This window comes from Nicotiana tabacum, chromosome 5 (assembly GCF_000715075.1).
Source record: "Nicotiana tabacum cultivar K326 chromosome 5, ASM71507v2, whole genome shotgun sequence".
In the NCBI taxonomy this organism is placed as follows: domain Eukaryota; kingdom Viridiplantae; phylum Streptophyta; class Magnoliopsida; order Solanales; family Solanaceae; genus Nicotiana; species Nicotiana tabacum.
In genome coordinates this window covers 63,889,329-63,899,659 of record NC_134084.1, presented here as the reverse complement: position 1 = coordinate 63,899,659, position 10,331 = coordinate 63,889,329, and positions in this window count along the sequence as shown.

Here is a 10,331-nt window from a genome sequence, read left to right as displayed (position 1 = left end):
GCATGAGTACACCACAATGGTATCCAGTAAGTGCCAAGCCTAACCTCGGTCGAGTAGTGACGAGGAAGGTCAGGGCCCTACCGGTAATAAACATACATATATAACAAAATGAAACAGTAAGAAGTAACACATGATAATAAGAATAACAACAACTACAACAGAGAGAGAAAAATCACAGAAAGAATATAACTCCACACAGAGATAGCAATCGGGGATCTCCCAAGATACCGTCCAGTAATCACCAAATGTAAATATCCAGTGGATCTCCCGGGTGTCATCCTGTAGTCCAACTCATAGTACGCGGGGATCTACCGGTGTCACGATCCCAAACAGGACCCGGTCGTGATGGCGCCTCTCGTGAAATAAGGTCAGCCGACACAAACCCTCAAATCACTTAACAAAAGTATAATAATTAATTTTAAGTCATAAATAAACTATAAATCCAAAAATAAAGAGTGAAATAGAACAATTGCGGAAACAACACAGCCTGACATCGGGGTGTCACCAGTCATGAGCATCTAAACATTTCTCTAAGAGTATGAAAAATACTACACAGTCTATTACAGAGCTAGTACAAGGAAAGTAAAGATAGGGAGGAGAAGCACTAGGCTGTGAATGCCGAGCAGCTACCTAGTCAACTCCGAACAGCCTGTTGGAAAACAATCAGCCCTCGCTAGCATGACCCAAGACTCCTGAATCTGCACACAGGGTGTAGGGAGTAATATGAGTATGCCAACTTAGTAAGTAATAAAAATAAAGGCAGTTGAGCGATAAGAAAACATGTAAAACACAGCAAAATGCTACAACAAGGCAAAATAAAACCAATACAATGCAATAAAATAGTGAAAGCTCGCAAAAACACCTTAGTTCACTGAAAACCTCTTTAAAACATCTTTTAATATGTAAACGAGCGCACGAAAACAGAGAGAAAAGATAGATACATAAATCAGCCCCTCGGGCAAAGTACCAATAGAATCAGCCCCTCGGGCTATCTCACAATCACTCGTATCAGTCCCTCGGGCAATAACATGGAACAATATCAGCCCCTCGGGCTATATCACATATCACCCTGGGTACCCGCGCTCACTGGGGGTGTACAGACTCCGAGAGGGGCCCCTTACGGCCCAAGTACAATAATAAGCCATCTCGTGGCATAATCAAACAGGCTCTCGGCCTCATATCAAGCCACCTTGTGGCATAACAACTCAAGCTCTCGGCCTCATAATCATAAATCAGCACAATACCGCTGCGGCGCACAGCCCGATCCTATAATAACCTCACAACACAGGCCCTCGGCCTCACTCAGTTAGAAATCTCTCAAAGCCACTCGGGCATAGCAAAAATATGATGCTCAGCCCAAAGTATCATTTAAGATGTCAAAACAGAGTAAATATTGTTGGGTTGTGAAAACATTAAGATACGGCATGACTGAGTACAAATATGAAGTCAAAATATTGAGGGACAGTAGTAAAAATCCCCGAAGGGTCCAAAACAGTTGGCACGAAGCCCAACTAGGGCATTCAGCTCAAAACATGATGATAGAAAACAGTTTTCAATCAAATACGCGATTACACAATCATATGGGATGGACTAAGTCACAATCCCCAACGGTGTACGACCCCACACTCGTCATCAAGCATGTGCGTCACCTCAAAGTAGCACAATGATGTGAAATCAGGGGTTTCATACCCTCAGGACAGCATTTACAATCATTACATACCTCTATCTGGTCCAAACTCTAGCCCGTGATTACTTTGCCTCTCGCCTCAGCCTTAACTCGCGTCGAATCTATCCAAAATCAGAATCATGACGTCAAAAATATGCTAAGGGAACGAAGTCCATGTGAAAATAATCAAATTACAACACAAATCCAGAAATTAACCAAACCCGACCCCCAAGCCCACGTCTCAAAATCTGATAAAAATTATATCAATAAACTCCTCAACCTCCCACAAGTCCATATATACCAAGAATACCAAAATCCGACAACAAATGACCCCTCAAACCCTTAGTCAAAGGTCTCCAATCTCAAGTCCTAGTTTCTTCAATATTTACCCATAAATTTCAAGCCTAATCAATGAAATAACACCATAGGAATGAGTTATATGTTCAAAACTTTTACCTCAATGAAGTTCCCTTGTATTCCCTCTTCAAAATCCCACAAAAAGCTCCAAAATCGATTTTAAAATGGTAAAGAAAGGCTGAAATTCGCGAAGGATGAAATATAAACTTTCTGACCTAGGCTTTTCGCACCTACGGTCTATTTCTTCTTATGCGCTACTGCTTCTACGGTCAAAGACACCGCTTCTGCGGTTTTTCACATAAGTCCCACTTCTGCACCTGCGACCCATACTTCGCATATGCGGTCCTGCAAGTGCGGCTCACCTCCTGCATTTGCGCCTTCTTTCTCTTCGCCTGAGGCAGCATCTGTGGCTCCATATCCGCTTGCGAGTCCGCACCTGCGGTCCCCTAGCCGCAGGAGCGGTTATGACAGCAATAGATAACTTCAGCTACCAAACCCAACTCAAAATCTCCCGTTAACCACCCGAATTCACCCCGAGGCCCTCACGACCTCAACCAAAAGTAAGAACAAGTCATATACCACTATCCAAACTTATACCAATCTTCAAAACACCTCAAACAACATCGAATCAACCAAATTACATCGGATTCATGTTTAAGGTTCCAAAAATCATCTGAATTCTGCTTTTGATAAAAAAGTATATCAAACCACGTCCGAATGACCTGAAATTTTGCACACACATCCCAAATCACAAAACGGACCTACATCAATTTCCGAAATTCCATTATGACCCTTATATCAAAATCTCACCTATCAATTGGAAAACGCTAAAATTCAAATTTCATCAATTGAAGCCTAAATCTACTCCGGACCTCCAAAACACATTCCGATCACACTCCTAAGTCCCAAATCACCTCCAGAAGCTATCCGAACCATCAGAATTCACATTCAAGCTCTTTTTCATATAAGTCAATATCTGGTTGACTTTTCCAACTTGAGTTTACTCAAAAGAGACTAAGTGTCTCAAATCTTACCAAAATATCTCTAAACCCGAGCCAATAAACCCGATAACATATAATACAGTTGAATAAGACAATAAGAAGCAAAAATAGGGCAAATGGAGTGGTAAGTTATGAAAGGTATGGTCGTGTTGTTACAACCGAAATCCCGATCCGTAGTCCCAAACATAAATACCTAGTACTGGGGGAATCTACCAGGTGCAGTCCCGTAGTTCCAATATAAATGTGCAGGGGGATCTACTAGAATACAAATCTGTAGTCCCAAAGTAAACATGCAGGGGAATCTCCCGGGATATCATCCTGTAGTCCCAAAGTAAACACACAGCAGCAACACGAAGAATATTCAATTCAATCCAAATTGCATAACAAGGTAAAACGGGTATTTCTAACCTAGCATGCTGCACAAAATTCAAATAAAGCAGTTTGAGCAAGTAAAGCAATTAAGTCAATTAGACATGCTTCCCCAAGCTAACGGTATGCTTAAATTGCAAGTAGTATATACAGGAAAGAAAACACAGTTATAGTTACTTAATGAAAAAAGGATTTTCAACAATTACCACATGTACGTACTCATTATCTCACGTACAAGGCAATTCATATATCAACAATACCAAATCCTAAAGGGAGTTCCCCCACACAAGGTTAGGCAATCCACTTACCTCGAACCAGCTCAATCAACTCGATATAACGTTCTTGCCACGAGTATCCAACTCCGGGTCGCCCAAATCTAATCAAATTAATACCAATGCGTAAATAAAACTACTACCAACTAATTTATCTAAAGGAAACGAAGCTATGACAAGAAAATAGGAACACGCCCAAAAATCCTCTTCGGGCCCACGTCTTGGAATCGGGTAAAAATCATAAATTATGAACACCCATTCACTCACGAGTCTAACGATACCAAAATCCCTCAAATCCGATACCAAAACCGTGATCAAAACCCCAAAATTAGGCCTAAGAACTTTTCCTCAATTTTCATCCCAAATCCTAAATTAAATGACAAAACTAAGATTAGATTATAGGTATATAACTAGAAAAAAATTAGGAATCGTTACCCACTGATTTCCTCTTCAAAATCCTCCCAAAATCGCCCTCAACCGAGCTCCAAATCATTTTTCCAAGTTTTGATTTCAAACCCTCGAAATTCCCCTTTTTTCTGACTAGCGAAACCGCTTCTGCAGTTAAATTACCGCACATGTGGTCCCCCACCTGCGGAAAGGCATCGCAGGTGCGAAAAATCAATTAACTAGCTAGGTCCGCATCTACGGTCCTTTGGCCGCATCTACGGTCCCGCATTTCAGTCATCCAACCACACCTGCGGTTCCTGGAGTCTGGGCCAATTCCGCTTCTGCGGTCACCAAGATGCTGCTGCGGCGCCGCACCTACGGTCCAACACACGCAGGTGCGGTTATGACATGTTCATCACTAAGATTTTTGCCTAAGTCCAAATTCAACTTCCCTTAAGCACCCGAAACTCAGCCGAGGCCCCCGGGACCTCAACCAAATATGCCAACCAATACAAAAACATCATATGAACTTATTCCAACCCTCGAATCACATCAAACAATGCCAAAACCATAAATCACTCTCCACTTCAAGCATAAGGATTTCCAAAACTTCCAATTTCCTCTTTCGATCAAAAAATCTATCAAACTACATCCGAATTACCTGAAATTTTGCACACACGTCTCAAATGACACAATGGACCTACTCCAACTTCCGGAATTCTATTCCGACCCCAATTTCAAAATCTCACTATCGATCCGGAAACTTCAAAAATTCAACTTTTGGCATTTCAAGCCTAAATAAACTACGGACCTCCGAAACACAATCCGAACACGCCCCTAAGCTCGAAATCACCCAACAGAGCTAACGGAACCAATGAAGTTCCATTCCGAGGCCAGCTTCACACTGCTCTGATTATGGTCAGAAATTTTAAAGTTTAAACTCTTATTTAGGGACTAAGTATCCCAAAACACTTTGAAACTCAAAACGAATTCTCCTGGCAACTCACAATAGTAGAAATAAGCATGGAGAATGCAGTTATTAAGGGATCAGGGCGTTAATTCTAAAGACGATCAGACGGGTCGTTACATCTTCCCCCTCTTAAACATTCATTCATACTCGAACGAGGATAGAGACATTCCTAAAGTAGTGAAAAGATGAGGGTAACGGCTGCGCATATCCTGCTCAGTCTCCCAAATCGCCTCCTCGACTGGTTGACCCTACCACTGAACCTTCACAGATGCAATATTCTTTGACCTCAGCTTCCGGACCTGCATGTCCAATATCGCCACCAGCTCCTAAACATAAGATAGATCCTTGTCCAACTGGACTGAACTGAAATCCAACACGTGCGACGGATCACCGTGATACCTCCAGAGCATCGAAACATAAAATATCGGATGAACTCCTGCCAAGATGGGAGGTAAGGCAAGCTCATAAGCAACCTCCCCAACGCGTCTAAATATCTTAAAAGGACCAATAAACCTCGGACTAACTTCCCTTTCTTCCCAAATATCATAAAGCCCTTCATGGGCGAAACCCGAAGCAAGACCCGCTCTCCAGTCATATAGGAAACATCACGAACCTTCCGGTCCGCGTAACTCTTCTGTCTGGACTGAGCTGTACGGAGTCTATCCTGAATCATCTTAACCTTCTCCAAAGCATCTTAAACCAAGTCTGTGCCCAGTAATCTAGCCTCACCCGGCTCAAAGCAACCCACCGGGGATCTACACCGCTTACTATATAAAGCCTCATACGATGCCATCTAAATGTTGGACTGATAACTGTTGTTGTAGGCAAACTCCTCCAATGGCAAGAACTGATCCCAAGAACCTCCAAACTCCATTACACACGCACTGAGCATATCCTCAAGAATCTAAATAGTGCACTCGGGCTGTCCGTCCGTCTGGGGGTGAAATATTGTATTCAACTCCACTCGAGTACCTAACTCATGTTGTACGGCCCTCCAGAACCATGATGTGAACTGAGTACCTCTATCTGAAATGATGGAAACTGGAATACCATGTAGACGAATAATCTCCCGGATACAAATCTTTGCCAACCGCTCCAAAGAATAGGTAGTACACACAGGAATGAAGTGTGTGGACTTGGCCAGCCGATCCACAATCACACAAATGGCATCAAACTTCCTCAAAGTCCATGGGGAGTCCAACTACAAAGTCCATGGTGATCCTCTCCCACTTTCACTCCAAAATCTCTATCTGCTGAAGTAACCCACCCGGTCTATGGTTCTCGTACTTCACCTGCTGACAGTTGAGGCACAGAGCTACAAACCCAACTATATCTTTCTTCATCCGCCTCCACCAATAGTGTTGTCTCAGATCCTGGTACATCTCCATGGAACCCAAATGAATGGAATACCGCAAACTATGGGTCTCTTCTAGAATCAACTCCCAAAGCCCATCAACAGTGGGTACACAAATCCGACCCTACATCCTCAATACCTCATCATCACCAATAGTCACATCTCTGGCATCGCCGTGCAGGACCTTGTCCTTGAGGAAAAGTAAATAATGGTCATCAAAATGATGCTCCTAGATACGATCAAACAAGGAAGACCGAGAAACCACACAAGCAAGGACCTGACTGGGCTCCGAAAGATCCAATCTCACAAACTGGCTGGCTAAGGCCTGAACATCCATTGCCATAGGCCTCTCCGCTGCTGGTAAATAAGCCAAACTCCCCAAACTCTCAGCCTGGCGACTCAAAGCATGGACCGCCATATTGGCCTTGCCTGAGTGATACAAAATAGTGATATCATAGTCCTTCAGCAGCTCTAACCACCTCCTCTGGCGCAGATTAAGGTCCTTCTGCTTGAACAGATGTTGCAAACTCCGGTGATCAGTATAGATCTCACAAGGAACACCATACAAATAATGACGCCAGAACTTCAAGGCGTGAACAATAGCAGCTAACTCGAGATCATGGACAGGATAATTCTTCTCATATACCTTCAACTGTCTGGACGCGTAGGCAATCACCCTACCGTCCTGCATCAATACCGCTCCAAGGCCAATCCTCGAGGCATCATAATAGACAGTATAAGACCTCGAACCTGTAGGAAATATCAAAACTGGGGCTGCAGTCAAAGTTGTCTTAAGCTTTTGGAAGCTCGCCTCACACTCTTCCGTCCACTGGAATGGAGCACCCTTTTGGGTCAGCCTAGTCATAGGTGCTGCAATAGATGAAACCCCCTAAACAAATCGACGGTAATAACCTGCCAAGCCAAGAAAACTATGGATCTCTATAGCTGAGGATGGTCTAGGCCAACTCTGCACTGCTTCCACTTTCTTCAAATCCACCTGTATACCCTCACTCGATACCACGTGACCCAAGAATGCCACGGAATCCAACCAAAACTCACATTTTGAGAACTTTGCATATAACTTCTTTTCTCTCAAAGTTTGAAGCATTGTCCTCAGGTGTTGCTTATGATCTTCCCGACTCCGGGAGTATACCAGAATATCATCAATAAAAAAAATGATGAACGAGTCAAGTTATGGTCGGAACACACTGTGCATCAAATGCATGAAGGTTGCTAGGGCATTGGTTAGCCCAAATGACATAACAAGGAACTCGTAATGACCATACCGAGTCCTGAAAGCAGTCTTCGAGATATCTGGCTCACGAATCTTATACTGATGGTAACCTGAACACAAGTCAATCTTAGAAAACACTCATGCACCCTATAGCTGGTCAAACAAATCATCAATACGAGGCAAAGTATACCGGTTCTTCACTGTAACTTTGTTCAACTGGAGATAATCAATGCACATACGCATAGAACCATCCTTTTTCTTCACAAACAAGACAAGAGCACCCCAAGGTGATACACTGGGCCGAATAAAACCCTTATCAAGTAATTCCTATATATGATCCTTTAACTCATGAGAAGCCATATGATACAGAGGAATAAAAATGGGCTGGGTTCCCGGCAACAGATCAATGCCAAAATCATTATCTCTATCGGGCGGCATACCCGGAAGATCAGCTGGAAACATATCAGAGAAGTCCCGTACTACTAGGACCGAATCAACTGGAGGGGTATCAATACTGACATCTCTTAGATAAGCTAGATACGCGTCACACCCCTTCTCAACTATACGCTGAGCCTTAAGGAATGAAATAACTCTACTGGAAGTATAATCTAAGGTACCCCTCCACTCTACTTGCAGTACACCTGGCATAGCCAGCATCACGATTTTGGTGTGACAATCAAGAATAGCATAGTGGGGCGACAACCAGTCCATGCCCAAGATAACATCAAAATCGACCATGTTGAGCAATAATAAATTGCTCTGGTCTCAAAACAACTAAGAGCAACCAAACACGACCAATAAGTGTGGTCTACAACAAGAGAATCTCCCACAAGAGTAGAAACATAAATAGAGGAACTCAAAGAATCTCGAGATACACCCAAATGCGGGGCAAAATAAGAAGACACATAATAATAAGTGGAGAGTGGATCAAATAGAACCGATACATCTCTATGACAAACCAGGACAATACTTACGATGATAGCATGAGAGGCGACAACCTCGGTACGGGCAGGAAGGGCATAATATCTGGCCTGGCCTCCCCTCTAGGGAGACTTCTACCTCCCCGGCCTCCACCTCTAGCTGGCTGAGCAGGTGGGGTAGCAACTGGTGCTGTGATCATAGCTTGAGAACTTTGCGGAGCATGTTGTGGCTGAGAAGTCTGTGGAGGTGCACCCCTCCAAAGTCTGGGTCAATCCCTAACTATATGGCGTGTGTCACCACACTCAAAATAAGCTTTGGGAGGATGTGGCAGTTGTGACTGGCTCAGGCCAGGTCTACTGGACTAACCACTGAAAGCATCCCGTGCAGGAGGCACACCAGATACTAGAGGTGCACAATAAGGCTCCCGAGATCTAGGAGGAGCTGGAATACCGCTGGCTGCTGGAAGAGCTGAATAAACAGGGAAACTTATATAACCCCTACCATGACGAACTGCAGTTAGAGCACGGGCACCAGAATAATAGCCCGACTCTCAATACCTCTTGGCCTCCCTCTCCTCTCTATCCCAAGCATGCATACCCTCCACTCTCCTAGCAATGCTCACCACCTGCTGATATGAAATATACATCTCCAACTCACGAGCCATGCTAGACCTAATGTTGGGAATGAGCCCCTCAATAAACCGTCGAACCCTCTCGCATACAGTAGAAACGAAAGCTAGTGAAACGAACAGCATACTCCGAGATAGTCATAGTACCCATGCGCAAATGCTCAAACTCTGCGCGCCATGCGTCCCTGAGGCTCTGGGAAATACTCTCTCAGAAACATATCTGCAAAACTGAGTCCAAGTCAGGGAAGCTGCCTCATCCGGTCTGTTTAACTCATAAGGTAGTGAAGGAAACCCTGCTCGATCCTAATATACCTATAGTACAGAGGATACAGTAGCACTCCTCTATGAAACCCAGAGCATCATCTGATGGTAGACCACTAAATAAAGGAGGCTTGTACTTCTTGAACCTCTCAAGCCTCCGCTACTCATCCTTGGAAGTTGTTGCCCTATCCTCGGGCTGATTTGGGGCTGCAGGCTGTACAAGAATAATCTGTGGGACCTGATCAACATGCACTCGCTGCTCAGGAGTGGGGATGGTGGGAGTCTGTGCTCCTCCCCCGGCTTGGGAAGTGGCTGTAGCACTAGGCTTATCAGGTGCCTAGGCTCCGGCGAGAGCTGCTGGTGGCTCCTCGGTGGCAGCTCATGCGGGTGCTCTAGCTACACCACGTGCGCGTCTTCAGCCTCTACCCTAGCCCCGACCTCTGACGGCTCCAGTAAAGGGTGCGGGTGCCTGATCATCTCTGGTAGCATGTGTCCTCACCATCTGTAAGAGAATAGAGGACAAAAGTTTAGAATTGTGATATCAAAAATTTCGTACGACAAGGAAATCAAATGAAGTGGAATTTTCCTAACAGTTACATAACCTCTTATAGATAAGTACAGACGTCTCCGTACCGATCTGCAAGACTCTAATAAACCGGCTTGCAATTCATGACTCCTATGAACGTAGAGCTCTGATACCAACTTGTCACGACATCAGTTCGCCCTCCATGAACTATCATGACGGCACCTAGTCTCTACGATTAGGTAAGCCTAACAATTTGCGGAAAAAGGAAAACAACAGATAAAAACTAGTAGAAACTGCGGAATATCATAATGAAATTATTTAAGATGTCGCTCGACATACACAAATACACACTCTCAACTGAAAAGATGTCCCAAAACCCAAAATC